Genomic DNA, 8608 nt, shown 5'->3' on the forward strand with positions numbered 1-8608 from the left:
ACCAATAATTTTTTTTTCTTCGTTGGTTGCATTTTTCATCAAAGAATCACGATTTCATAATACAATTATGAATAACTTTAATCAAATATTTTCATTGTCATCATCAAATAATTATGCACTTATATTATATAATTAATGATAATTAATCATTCAAAAAGGTTGAGCACCCACGAACCCATAGGTATGCCACTGATTGCAATATACATAAATTAATTCTTCTGTAAAAATATTAAAGCTTCCAAAAATGAAGATTTCATCTTAACTTCAATATTAATCTTTCCTCTTTTTTCCTCTTCACATGATTTTGCTAGGAAAAGATTTATAAAATAAAAAATTAAGAAATCTTACATAAACATGAAAGTAATGCTATATATATATATATATATATATATATATAGATGTTGATGTGGCATGTCTCTAAAGATAGGATTCTAATTTAGCTTTTTTCTAATTTTTTGAGCTTTTTGCTCATTTTAATTTTCTCGTTCTTTTTCTCCTTAAAAAACTCATTGATTGCTTACTGTAACATAAATCCACTAATTGTGTTTTCTATTACCAAGCACACAATACCATTTCAAAATAAACCCTCGGTATTCCCCCATTTTCCCTCACCAACTACCATTAAACCCTTAATTATTTAATAGGGAAGAAGAATTCAAACCATTGGATGTGCAAACAACAGCTTAATTTTTCAATGATAATGACAACCGAGACTAATAAAAAATCAGTGTATAAGAAGAAGTTTACTCTCTTTGAGAAGTATCAAAAGGTGTGAACCTTCTTTCTTTATTGGTGATTGCTTTCTATCTTTTGTTTCTTTCTTCATTGCAACTAGTTTGTTGTTCATTTGTTAGCAGTCCTCTTATTGTATTTTGAAGAACATTGTTTTAGGGATATGATTCTCATCTTTCTGTTCGAATTTCCCAAGATAATTCTAGATCTATAATGTACACAAATAATATTCTTAATTGATCCAGCAATGCAGGTTCTTTTTTATTTTTTGGTGTGAAATTCCAATTTGCCTCTGTGGACATTCTTTGAGAGGTCACAACTTTTGGAGAAATGACAAAAGTTGCTCTTAGGGTATTGTTCACTCCAATACCACTGACTAAATTAACTGATAGGTATAATAATGAGTTCTTCAACCTTTGGCTCTTGCGTTTGTCCATTTCACAGATTCAATGATTGAATTAGAGATTCAGGATAATTGCCATTACTTAACTAGTTTGCGAACGAGTACAGAAAATTTGGTTGTAGTAAAACAAATAAAAAAAATCTCTTATTATCCATGGTCTTGATGACTTTGGATGAATTTTCCATTACCAACTTGATGTTAGGCTTTTGATGAACTTCCTGATGATGTTGAACTTTGCGAAGATTCTGAGCATCAATTAAGTAACTACAAAAATATCAAACGGAGCAGAAAGCATGCACAGATGAACGAATGCTCTTGCATTACTTGGCTACTAATTTGCTTAGTTAAAAGATATTTGGGACTCCTTAGGTGACACAACTCGAATCAGGGCCAGTCATGTCGGATTTTTCAAGCCCAACCGAGACCGAAGACCACCTCCAATACCTAATCATAACCTCCCTATACCTTATGTCGAATAAATTCCGAACATATAATAAGATAAAGTAATTATAATTGAAGAACATTAAACAAAGTTCATAACCATAACCAACCCAATATCCAACCAAACATCCAACTGGTGTTAGCCCAAATACTAATACCAATGCCAAGGCTGATACCAATATTGACACCGTCCATGCCCATAGTAGTCACACAAAGCCTCTAACCAAAAATAAAGAACATACAATCAGGACATACCCCCGACCATAGCCAAAACCAAAGTCCAAGAAATAAACAAAGGTTTGTAAAGATATCCATAGAATGAAATGGAGTCTTACGGAGTATGGAAACCACTTCAGTCTGACACAAATGTTGTCCCCAAATCCAAACACTAAGCAGGAGAGTAGTATGGCCAGTTTTTGCATCGTGTGGGAATACAGCGCTCGAAGATGGGTTATAAGGTGAACTCTAGCATGTACTCAGGAATAAGAATAAAATAATGTCAACCTTTAAAACCAAGAAAATAACCAAGTGCAATCACATTAACACATATATATATATTTCATGTCGAGAAAGGGAATCGAGTTTAGCATGCATTTAAAAATCTTAACCTGGATTGTATAGCTTGACTATATGTCTCTAGTGTTACCCCCTAAATGGGCCCTAATGTGTGTAGGCGCATGAACCGGAGATATCATAGGGGTTGAGGATTTTCGTGTACCCTTCGCCCTCCATGATAAATATATAAAAGTATAAACTTAGGAGATTCCCATGTACCACACAAGTATATGGTCACTATGACCAACCCTCATGTCAGCAAATATGAGTTTTTAGTATTTGTCCATTGGACTCAGACCTTCATGGTTAGCTATCACAACCCGCCATTATTGCCCAATTAAAAGCTTTAGCACATAACCAAACCACCAATTCCAGAATTTAATACCAAGGCATTATAAAGTGGTATCTTCATACCGACTATAGCTTGCAAGCAATGTCATTAGCCAATATTTAGGGGATTCCCATATACCCCACATGATATCCAATTAAACCAAAGCCATGGCCACGAAGGCCCTTCCAATCCATTTAAAATCGTTTAAATTGATTTGGGTTCCATCACCATAGTATGCAATGCAAGGTTTACAATAAAAGTTAAAATATGTGACAACACCATTCTCATAGGCATTTTAATAAAAATATTGGGGGCATAGAGTTTCCAAAACCAAAACCAAGTACCAATTTACCATTCCCATGCAACCACATGTTCAAACCACAATTATAACTTGAAAACCATAAGAAAAACATGGGAAACATTATCCGACCAAGAAAAACCAACAAAACCAAAACATTACCACAATAATACCATGAGAATCATCCATTAAAATATGCTTTTAGTTTGAACTAACAATGGAGGACAAGTGACATGCCTTAGACAACAAGAAAGACGGAGAGAAACCACCCTTTAGAGCCTTAATTGACCACCTTGAGAAAACCCTAGCCTCTTCTTAAACCAAGAGCTTGAGAGAGATTTGAGAGTGTTTGATTGAGAAATAAAGGGTTAATGAAGTCCCAAGAGTGTTTTAAGTTGTGGGGTCAAAAGAATTTAAGAGGGGAAATACACAGAATACCCCCAACTTAAATTGTAAAAATCACCGCATGAGGGTATGGTTTGGACCCCTCACTCATATCCACATCATACGAGTGGTATCCTCCACTCGTACCATGATTAAAATATTGGACACCATATAATATCCACCATACGACTCCCATTGCCCCACTCATACCCATAATATACAGCTAGTATCCATAAGTCATACCTTAGGTAGTACATGATCAAGAATGCATACTGTTTAACATACGGTTGGCCCTACTCTCTTATACCATCTCCATACAACTCATATGGATTCTTATCGTACCTTAGACAGAAAATGACCTAGAATACACTATTTATCATATGACTTGGACTCCTAAGTCATTAGCACAATAGAAGACTAGTATGCTTAAGTCGTATGGTTCCTAGAGAGTTCAAAACTCAAAAAATTTCTAAGGATCAAAACCCAGGATGTTTCATTAGGTTAGTAAGGGAAGATGTCATTTTTTATTCTTTAATGTGAAGCTTAACATTAGACATACACTTTTATGATCTTCTTTTATGTACAAAATATCTCTTGGTGATTAGAATTTTTTTTCCTTATTTCATCTTTAATATGTTTTTCCCTTTTATGTTTTACTAAATGGATGGCCTGCATAAGAAATAGAATTGCAAGTAACTTCTTCGTATTTGTTTGAGCAATATAAATATTATTTTCATCTCACAAGTGCTGGTACAGGAGAGGAGTAGGGATCTGACACTGGTGTGTAAGGGTTTGCACCTGATTTAGCCACTCATATGCTCGGTGACAAATTACTAAGAGCTCTTCAGGTCAGTGAACAGATACTGTTTTGTCTTAAATAGGAAATAATAAATATAAAGATAGCACTTGTAAATAGCTTCAATGATACCATAATTTTATTTAACGTATATACTTCCCAGAAGAACAAATGAAAGTTTAATGTGCTCTATAATATTATTTTCGAAAACAATCATAATGTCATGTTATTTTCAAGATCCAGTTAGTTATCAAGAATATCGAACAACTTTTATGAATGATTTTTCCTCAATTCTTTCCTTTATGTAAGGGTGAGACAAACTACAACAGTTTCTTTCTCATGTACTGCATTCTACAATGATATGATAATGATTAGAGTCCATGGACAAATGAGTTGAATTATATACATAAAATGTGTGCTACAGTTTACCTTGAAACTTGTCTAATTCTAACCTAGGATCAGAAGACATATTATGTTGTGTAACATTGCATATAATATTTCATTTCATATTTAAGAACTATCTATATAGAAAAGCTCACTTAAAAGCATCTGATGGGATTTTTTCCATTATTACTAACATAGACGAACAGATCATGCTATTTCCATTTACCTTATTCAGTTGTGTCTATTTATGTAACTCCCCAAGAACCCATCCCGAGACGTCACACGGTGCTTAAGGTCACACGTGGCCTCAAGCTAACCCTCTAAATCTGTCATCACTTTCAGAACTCACTGTAACAAAAATTATGCTAAGATAAAGAGGAATAAGCATGTCATGACCATGCTTAGACAAAAAATAATACTGTCCTGTACAACCAAAATACTGAGATCCTGTACATACTGGCACATTAATCTGAGAAAACCTCTACTACATAAGACTAAGGAGCCATTGGGACAGATCCCCAACTGGCTCGTACTGAACTGAAAGTAAACAACCATCTATTAACAAGACAAAATCGAAGACACAAGTCCTCGAACCATGAGGACTCACCAACCACAAAAATATAGATGAAGGTACTCAAAGATCACTGTCGCTGCTGAGACTGAGCACCTGAACCTATATCATGAGGAAATATAGAATACAAAAGAGTATGGGAGTCAGTACTTGGGAATATACTGAGTATGTGGGGGTGGATGCAACATTTTAAATAATATCATAAATGTATAAGAAAATCATGCATGCTGACAATAATAACTCTCTTCGTTTGAATTATCTAAAACATTATTTCCGTAAGTCATCAGTAATAACATATGCTTCATAAATCTCATAAATCATTTAACTCAACTCAAACTCTTTGAATCATGACTTAGAGTGACTCGGTATCTCATGGTACTTAGATCATTATGGACGTGGGAGTTTCTTATAACCGACATAACTACTCCATGTGAGCCGCATAGAGTCCAACATTTTTCCCTCCTAAGAAGAGAACCCCACATTGGCAGGGGTGTCGTACTCTTTCCAGGGAGTACAACCTTAATCTCATCATCACAATCTCGTACTCGGTCTTTGGCCCATAATTATCAACATCAATCCTATGGTGGCACGTAGTTCTGGGGAAATACCAAATTTCCCGCTCGGTGCTAAATACTCCTCCCAGACTCAGCTCAGAACGCGTTAGGAAATCCACCTCAATCAATATCAACTCATGGGTCTATTATGATGACCAAAACAACAGTATATCTCATCGGTAAATTATATACGACTGTGGATTCCTAACTCGACTCAAAATCAAAACAATCTTTCTTAACATCAAGTACCTTTGCTTATCAAATCATTTCAAATATCAAAAGCTTCAAGGAAACATCATAGGACTCATTCTCGACTTTCAATCTCAAATATCGATATACATTCAATAGTCAAATCTCTCATAGAAAAACACAAATCTTGACACTTATCATAAATCACTTAGAAATCATCAATATATATAATGACAATATACAACTCATGGAGAAAATACTCAATTTAAGAAGAATGATGGTGAAATAATCATAAATATCAAACTTATTCAACTCAAATATCATAAATCATTAATAGAGAAATTTGGGTGTAAACCCACTTGCAATATCATGTAAATCAATAATAGAAAGTAAATCTTTAGGCACAAGAACGAAAGGAGTGTTCTTGTTGAAATCCCACATGCCTTAGATTTTGATTTTGAAGATATAGAAACTTGCTTGAAACTTTCTTCTCACACTTTTAGACCAAGACCTTGCTGCCTTTGACTTGAGGAGCTTAGTTCTTGAACAACTTGAAGAAATTTATGGGAGATTTCTTGAATTTCTTGGAGATGATTTGATTTTTGGGTTTGGAAGAAACCCTCGGTTTCTAGAAAATTCTTGAAAGAAATTTGGAGAGAAATGGAGAGAAATGGTCTTCTCTTCTCTACATATATATATATAGGGCCATAAGGAGCGAAAATGGCCAAAATACCCTTTTGAAAAAGTTAAAAATTGCAGATCGGGGCCTGTGACGGTCGATCTGACGGTCCGTCAGATGAGCTGACGGTCCACCAGGTCGTCCGTCACTCAAGTGCCAAATCTAGAACGTTCTGCCTCGGAGTGATGGTCAGAGTGACAGTCCGTCAAAGGGTGTGACGATCCACCAAATCGTCCGTCACTCGAGGCCCAGGAATGGGACATTCTATTTCGGCCTGACGGACCCATTTGACGGTCCGTCAACTTTGTAACGGTCCACCACTTTGACCGTCACACGACATCCCAAAAAGGGAGCTACTGCCTTGGCTTGACGAGACACTTGACGATCCACCAAGGACCTGATGGTCCACCAGGTCGACCGTCAAACCTGGGCTATCCGATAGCATTCAGTAAAACGGCCATAACTCACTCATCCGATGTCAGATTTCGATGAAATTGGTATCGATGGAAAGCTTCTTCAATGCTCTACATGACAAAAAGTAGAAATTAGAGAAATACAACATGTTTTAAACATCAATCACTTTGGAAGTCATACATATCCATTCAAAAAGACAGATTTAGGCTTAAGGAATGATCGGGGTATTACAATTTATCAATTTTATTGGTGAGAAATATTCTTCGTCATTTTCAGCCGCTACGCTAATACATATTAAAGAAACTATGAACATGTGTGGCTGACCCAGGATGAAATAAAAATCATTTGTAGCTGCTTTTTTGTGTATGTACATCAGTATTCTTTACCAATTCTTCTATTACTTTATGTTTTTTTTCCATTTTCTTGGTGCTTGATATCGCTGAAATGCTACTTAAATTGTTGATTTGCATACTTCATATTCGAATAGTGAAATATGACGGAATTACAATTATAATTAAGTGCTCTGAAAAAAATACATTTTGATCCATGGTTTGTTCTTGTGGCAAAATAATAAGAGTTCATATGTTTACGGTTAGAACTCTTCATGGTAAGAACATAAGTAAGATAATATGTTCAATATAAATAAGATGTATACATAAAAAAAAAAAAAAAAAGAACACCGCCAATATTCTTTATGACAAGGTTAAAGTCTTTTGTTTATCGAGCAGCCTTGATATCCTACGCGCTCTCTTATAACAGCCTGCATGTGATTCATATTTTTGTCTTGGACTGATTTTACTACTTCCTATCATCTTTGAAAGCTTAAACAAACTGAGCTCTTTTTTTCATGACAAATGGTTGAAACTTATGTATATGTTTGATCTATAAATGTGATGGCATGGATTGTATCAAAGAATGCAATATCAACAAAGTGATTAGAAATTCATAGGCATCTATTATATTTTGTTGTTGTTTTCTCATAAAGTTGTGTTCATAATGTCCTTGTGTTTGTGTGTATGTATGAGATCATTTTTCAATAAAAATGTGAAGCAATTTAATGTGACAAGAGTAGTTACAACTTTCATACATGTATGCCATTTGAATTTTGCAGCCCAATACTAGTGTTACTTGAAGAAGACTCTTGAATATTGATATGTTTGCGAGAAGGGGTGGCTACAAAAGCTCAAAAATGGTGCATTGATTATATATTTCTTTTTTATCTATTTTTTTTATTAAGGTATTAATGAAGATGTATGTATCGTATCTTTTTTCTTTTCTATTTACTTTCTCATGATTCTCTCCATGAAACTTCTTTAGTTTGAGCTCTATGATTTTTTGATTGCCAGAAGTCTGTATTTTCATTTACACTCAAATTAATTATTTGTAATTTTAGCAAAAATTTGTTAACTACTACTTAAGGTTCAAAGTCTACTATGATGACTAAAAAGATATGTATATTAAATATTGAGACATGCCTTCTTAAGGTATTTCTTTGGGTAAGAAAAACCATTTACGTTTTCTTTAAAAAATTATTTATATATTCTACTTTTAAAATTAGCAAAATAATCCTATCATAGAAGATGAAGACGATGAAAGTTGTAGAGGTTTATTTGGATGATAACTTAAGGTTCAAAGTTTACTTAAATGACTTAAAAGATATGTATATTAAATATTGAGATATGCCTTCGTAAGGTATTTCTTTGGGTAAGAAGAACCATTTACGTTTTCTTTAAAAAATTGTTTATATATTCTTAAGGATGCCAGCTTTGATACTACTGTGGAATGGGATACCCTTCTCCCCTTTCTGCATTTGGACCATTTGGAAAAGTAGAAACAGTAACGTCTTCGATAACAAATCTACCCCTCCATCTTTCAAA

General features: G+C 34.4%; 1 long non-coding RNA gene across 1 annotated transcript; it reads left to right on the top strand.

The window, feature by feature from the left end:
- Nucleotides 1-438: 438 nt before the first annotated feature.
- On the top strand, nt 439-8079 carry LOC107842495. Its single transcript, XR_001665805.2, has 3 exons — nt 439-769; nt 3901-3992; nt 7843-8079. It is a non-coding gene; the product is annotated as an uncharacterized LOC107842495 (long non-coding RNA).
- The last annotated feature ends 529 nt before the right edge of the window (nt 8080-8608 follow it).

The sequence above is a fragment of the Capsicum annuum genome, chromosome 9 (assembly GCF_002878395.1).
Source record: "Capsicum annuum cultivar UCD-10X-F1 chromosome 9, UCD10Xv1.1, whole genome shotgun sequence".
Classification (NCBI taxonomy): Eukaryota; Viridiplantae; Streptophyta; class Magnoliopsida; order Solanales; family Solanaceae; genus Capsicum; species Capsicum annuum.